This window comes from Elephantulus edwardii, unplaced genomic scaffold (assembly GCF_000299155.1).
Source record: "Elephantulus edwardii isolate Elephantulus edwardi_28Jun2011 unplaced genomic scaffold, EleEdw1.0 scaffold00023, whole genome shotgun sequence".
Lineage (NCBI taxonomy): Eukaryota > Metazoa > Chordata > Mammalia > Macroscelidea > Macroscelididae > Elephantulus > Elephantulus edwardii.
In genome coordinates, this window is record NW_006399773.1 from 26764142 (window position 1) to 26770753 (window position 6612).

Genomic DNA, 6612 nt, shown 5'->3' on the forward strand with positions numbered 1-6612 from the left:
GCTTCCCAAATCTATCTCTCTAGGGAATGTTTTAGGGCATATTTGTGAAATCAAAAGACATGTTGCTTTGAGAAAATCTGCTGTCAAGAACCTCTCCAGAGTGCTAAGGAGCAATATTTACAGTCTGGAGAATAAGATGTAAGGCCATGCTCTTTTCAATTGCTTGCCATTCATTTGGGAGCTGGACAATGACTAATGGTGATAGAAGAAGAATTAATGTCATTAATTTGTCGTGCTGGAGATGAGTAATAAACATACCATAGAGTGCCAAGAGAACAAACAGGCCTGTCAATGAAAGGGTAAAATCTGGTTGCTCGTTGGAGGCAATGATCTTGAACTCTGTCTCAAATACTTTGGGGATGGCGTCATGAGAGACCAGTCCTTGGAGAAGAATATCATGCTTGGAAGAGTGGATTGTCAATGCAGAAGAGCAAGACTCTGAATGACATTGATTAATGCAGTGACTGTAGTGATGGGAATATGTGTCAGAGATGGTGAGAGAGGCTCAAGCTAGGCAGGATTCGGAGCTATTTTTCATACTATAGCTATGAGTTTAGTCTCCTTGATGACACTTAACAAAAACAACAACAAGAACAACAACAATCAAGGTTAGATTATTTTGTTATTAAAGGCTACTTTAGGAGCATGAGGATTACCTAATACTTATTCATCATTTTTAGAAGGGAAATGGAGGTTATTTTAGAAAAAGAAACATTATACAAACCACTAGGCATATATAGGTGGGCTCCAAGGTTGTATCTTTCCTGTTAGCTACTTAGTCATAACAGGACATGAACTGTAAGTGTTCCTTTTTAAGAATAGTGTCTATTTGGTTAGTACTTAGCCATCATGAGACACACTTTTTCAAGATGACTGTTATGTCCTGTGGCAACCAAGGATAACTCCCTCAGTATCTAAACTATTAATAGAATTGTTACGAGTAAACAACTGGGAGTTGTCATGCTACTTATGTTGAGTGTGTTTATGGATCTTATATAGAGGGACACCTGGGCTGCTTATATTAGCAAAATACTCGCCTTCTTGAGCTGAACTGTCTCAGGGGGAAAATTATTTAGTACACATGAAACAATGAAATGAAACAAAAAAAATATAAAAAAAACTGTGATTCAGAGCAGAACTATAAGCAACAACCCAGTTAAAGTTTGGAATAGTTAGAACACCATATTCACTAAAAAGGTAAACTTTGATACAACTTCAGATAGTCTTGTGGAAATGGAAGAGAGGGACCATTAGCTATAGATTATGGGGTTAGGAAGCAATCATTAGAAGAGGATTTCAATTTGATAAAAAGGTCTTCCTCAAAATTGTTCCCCTAGGCTCCTGATAAGGAAGTCTTTTTCATCTATCCTTAGAGACTAACATCTCCCTTTTAAAATGTTTGTAAAGGATTTGTTAGTTTCTTATTGTTATCTTGCCTCTTGCATTCCCAAGCCTATCCCCCAAATGAATAAAACTGGCAATCATCCATGAGTTGGGGTCACTATAATAGTTAGAAAGACTATCTCTAGATCCATCTTGAAATACAAAGTTGTCAGTAATAGTATAATATCAATACACATACAAGGAAGACCTGTTACTACCACTTTCATTCAAACTTATGCATCAACAGACAGAACTAAAAAGGAGGAAGTAGATGACTTTGACCAACAGTTGCAAGCACAAATCGATTAAATATGCAACCAAGATACATTAGTAATAATGGGTGACTAGAGTGCAAAAATTGGGAACAAGGAAGAAGGACTGGCCATCAGGAAACATAGAAATGAGGTTGGAGACTGAATTATGGAAGTCTGTACAACCAATGATTTATTCATTGCATACATCTTATAAGAAACAAATGCAGACTATACCCATGGACCTCACCTGACAGCCTACACAGAAATCAGATTGATTATATATATATATATATGGGAAATATTGTTAGAGAAGCTCAATATCAGCTGTGAAAACTAGGCCAAATGCTGATTGTAGATTAGATCATCAACTACTTGTATTCAAGTTGAAACTGAAGCTAAAAAAAAATCAAATCAAATCCGTAAGAACCAAAGCTTGATCTTGAATCTATCCTTATTTGGGGCGGGGTGGGGGGAGCAAGGTTGGGGTCTGGGGTTTGTATATCAATGAAGAAGTTTATCTTTTGCTTTTCGAAGAGAGGAGTGAACTGGGGGGGTGGGGGTAAAGAAAAAAGTACAACAATAATGAATGAAAATCCACAATCTCTATAAATGTTCATTAAAATTAATAAAATAAAATAAAAATAAGATTGCTGCAGAGAGATCACCTAAAGAAAAAAAAAAGACCATCTCAGGGACAGGTTTGAAGACCAGATGGGCTGTGACACGATATCAAAAATATCATCCACAAAAAAGGCAAAAGGTCATTACAATGATAGAGGAAGAAGAGCAAAATGGATGCCAGAAGAGACTGAATATTGCACTAGAGCACCGAGAAGCCTAAGCAAAGGGAAGCAACCAAGATATAAAGGAACCGAACAGATTTCAAAGGGCAACTTGGAAAGGAAAAGCAAAGTAATGTAATGAAATGTGCAAAGAGTTGGAATCTAAAAGCAAAAGAGATGAACTTGCTCAGCAGTTTTTTAATCTGAAGGAACTAAAAAAAAAAAAAGTTAAACATTAAAGCCTCTAGTTGCAATACTTAAGGATGCTATGGGCAGAATGTTGAATGAACCAACCAGGAAGCTTCAAAAGAAAGATCTGGTGTGAAAAACAATGTATACTAATTTTATGAACATTGTATGTAAACCAGTATAATATTAAAAAAAAGTAAAGACTGAGTAGGCAGAGTCACTATATTAAAAAGAATTGGCTAACACAGAGAATTTAGTAAAATAATATATAATCAAGAGCCAATGGTCATGAAGGAGGAAGTTCAAGTTGCTCTGAAGAAATTAGCAAAAGACAAGGCCCCAGGAATTTATGGCACACCAATTGACGTAACAAACAGGTGTTGCCCTGGATGTACTCACCAAGGTGTGCCCAGAAATCTGGAGGACAATCACCTGGCTGACATGCTGGAAGAGATCGTATTTATTCTTATTCCAAAAGAAAGTGACTTAACAGAGTGAGGAAATTATGAAATAATATCATTAACATCATATGCAAGCAAGATCCTGCTAAAAAGTACCAAAAAAAAAAATGACTGGAACAGCACAACAGCAGAAGACCGCCTGATGTGCAGGCTAGATTTAGAAGAGGTTATAGCAATAGGGACATTATAGCCAATGTTAGATGGATCTTGGCTGAAAGCTAAAAGTATTTTTGTTTGCCCCCCCACCCCGCAAGATTACAGCATATAGTAGAGCTCTCTTAAATCATCTTTCCTTGCTTTAATTCCTTCTTTATCTTGTGTAGTAGAGTCTAAAATCAGAGGCACTTGGTATGTTGTAAGGTGTTGGGTGCCACACAATTTATTCTAACTAGACATAGACAGTGATCTATTAAACAAATTGAAACTTGGGCTAACCCTGTGCTATCTTCATTATTCCAGCTTGCTTGAACCAACCCATCATTGTCGCAGTCACTGCGTCAATCCAGCACACTGGGCTTCTTCCTCTGCTTTGCAGACACTACTTTTTTAAGCATAATGTCCTTCTGCAAAGACTGGCCACTTAGGAGATCCGTAAAATTGTGGTAGTGGTTCTTAAGTGCCATCAACTCTCTTATGACTCATGGCAATCCTGTGAACAACAAATCTGAACTCTGTCTTACCTTGCACCATCTTTATTATACACACACACACACACACACACACACACGCACTCACTCCCATCGTCACAGTCACTATATCAATCAATCTCACTGAGGGTCATTTTCTCCTTTTCTGACCCTCCACCTTTCCAAGTATGAAGTCTCTTTCCAAAGAATAGCTTTTATTTTAACAACGTAACAAAATTTTAGGAGATGAAGCTTCGTCATCCTTGCCTCCAAGGAACACGCTGGTTTCATGTTCTGCAAGACATATATGTTCTTCTTTGCAGCTAATGAGATATTCAGTATTCTTTTCTAATACTACAATTCAAAGGTATCAGTTCTTCTGTTATCCTCAATCATTGTCCAGACTTGACAGACCCACTTTGGTTACCAATCTTTAAAGTGGTATCATTGTTTTCTGGATTTGGGAGAGGTCTGTGACAACAGACTTTTCCAATGCTGTGTTGTTGTGTGTCATGGAGTAAGAAATGACCCCTAGCTGGATCTTCAGCAGATTTTTAGAGGTAGTATATCATACAGGAGATATTGCCTTCTCCCTTGGAGCAGCTGGTGAAATACAACCACATGCTTTCACAATTGCGGCACAGCTACTTACCGGTAAACCACGTCTCTTGATCGTCTGAGTCCTGGTACCAAGAGTTTTGATTGTGGATCCAAGAAAGAAGAAATTGTTGGCAATTTCAATCTTTTCTCCATCTGTCATGATGTTGCCAATTTGCCCAGAGGTGAGGATTTTTGTTTTCTTGTTAACTAAAATGTAATTCATACTGAAGGCTATAATCTTTGATATTCTGCAGGGAGTTCCTAAAATCCTCTTCTCTTTCAGCAAGCAAGATCATATAACCTCTATAATGCAAGTTGTTGATAAGTTTTCCTCCAGTCCAAGGATGTCACAATCCTCTTCATAAGTCCAGCATTTTGTATGATGTGCTCAACATAAAGATCAGGTACAAAGAAAGGATACAGCCCTGATGCATACCTTTCTTCCCCCCCTTCCCCCAAGGGGTTTAAAATCTTTCTTTTATTCACAGTATTGCTAAATCAGAAGCATTCCGTTTTCCCCTAGGAATCTTCCTGCTTGCCTTGCAATGTGTCCACCTGGTGGTGAACTGGACACCATCAAGTTGGCTCTGGTAGGAAAAACTCTGAGACAGGCCAACAGAAATTGCGAATTGCATGGACTTCAGCAGCACAGGGAGCTAGGAGTCTGGCCTGGAGGGCGACCTGCACAGTGCTAGCCCCAGAGCCAGGGGCTGGGTCGCACAGGTTCCACTGAACTGAATGGGAGTCTGCCCAGGCACCGTGGGGCAGGTGATGGGGCGATGCCATCCTCTCAGAGGCTGCATTTCTCGTCACTCCTCATTGCTCTGGGACCTAGGCCCTAGTCCCTCCCTGACTACTCATGGCAGCCTATGCAGCTCAATATGGTTCCCATGTGGCCTCCTCAAGCCAGGCTGCCGGTGCCATGTTGGTGAGTGAGTTGCTGGGACTGCCCTTATCCTCCACTGTGTTTCTCAGCTTCGTGAGGCTGTGGTGGTGCAGGGCCAAGCCTGTGGGGTGATGCAGGGCAGTAGGATCGCCACCCACCACGGGCAGCTGCTAGGAGCCAGCTGAGGCCTGAGGCCCAATTGTACAGATGGTAGGAGGGTGAGCTAGCCTGGAAGGGGCAGCCCTGTGTCTGCTTTCTTTCTTTCTTTCTTTCTTTCTTTCTTTCTTTCTTTCTTTCTTTCTGTCTTTCTGTCTTTCTGTCTTTCTGTCTTTCTGTCTTTCTGTCTTTCTGTCTTTCTGTCTTTCTGTCTTTCTGTCTTTTTTAAACTATGCACTGTTGTCTTTTTCTATTTGAACTACAGCTTCATGATCTAAGTATAGATTTTGTATGACCATAATTAAGTGTTTTGGAATATCCATTCTTTTCAATATTAGCCATATTTATAATCCACACAGTCAAATGACTTGGCAGTCAACAAACCACGGACAGACATTCTTTTATTCTTTCAGCCAGAATCGATCTGGCATTAACAGTGATATACATCCACATCAAAGAAATAATTCAACATGACCAAGTGGGATTAATAATATGTATGCAAGGATGGTTCGACATAAGGAAAACAATTAATGTAATTCATCACATTAACAAAGCAAAGAACAAGATCCACATGAAAAGGGCTTTGATAAAATCCAACACTCTACAAAATAGGATTAGAGGGGAATTTCTTCAACATAGTAAAAAGTATTTATGCAAACTTGAGAGCCAACATTGTTCTCAATGAAGAGAGGTTAAAGGCATTCCCTGTAAGAACAGGAACTAGGCAAGGATGCCCACTATAACCTCTCCTATTCAATATTGTATTGGAAGTCTTAGCAATAGCCATAAGACAAGAAAAGGGAATAAAAGGTATCCAAATTGGCAAAGAGGAGGTAAAATTATCTCTCCATGCAGATTATATGATAGTTTACTTAGAAAACTCAAAAGACTCAGCAAGAACACTATTTGACACAGTGGACCGATTCAGCAAAGTGGCAAGATACAAGATCAACATACAAAAATCAGTTGGATTTCTCTACAATGACAAAGAGAATACAGAGCCAAAGCTATTGTAGAAAAACAATACCATTAACAATAGCTAATCACAAGATTAAATACTTGGGAGTAAATTTAACCAGAATCACAAGGGATCTATTCAAAGAAAATTGCAAAACATTACTAAAAGAAACAAAAATAGACCTGAAGAAGAGGAAGAATATCCCTTGCTCATGGATAGGAAGAATCAATATTGTGGAAATGGATATATTACAAAAGGCAATTTACAAGTTTAATGCAATCCCAATACAAATACCAATCTCATTCTTCAAGGAGATG

At 38.9% G+C, this 6612-nt stretch overlaps 2 pseudogenes; one reads left to right on the forward strand and one right to left on the reverse strand.

Moving 5' to 3' along the window:
- Positions 1-5098, reverse strand: part of LOC102846863 — a 31162-nt pseudogene extending 26064 nt beyond the window's left edge.
- Positions 5099-5154: 56 nt separating this feature from the next.
- LOC102847268 overlaps positions 5155-6612 on the forward strand; it is a 94010-nt pseudogene continuing 92552 nt past the window's right edge.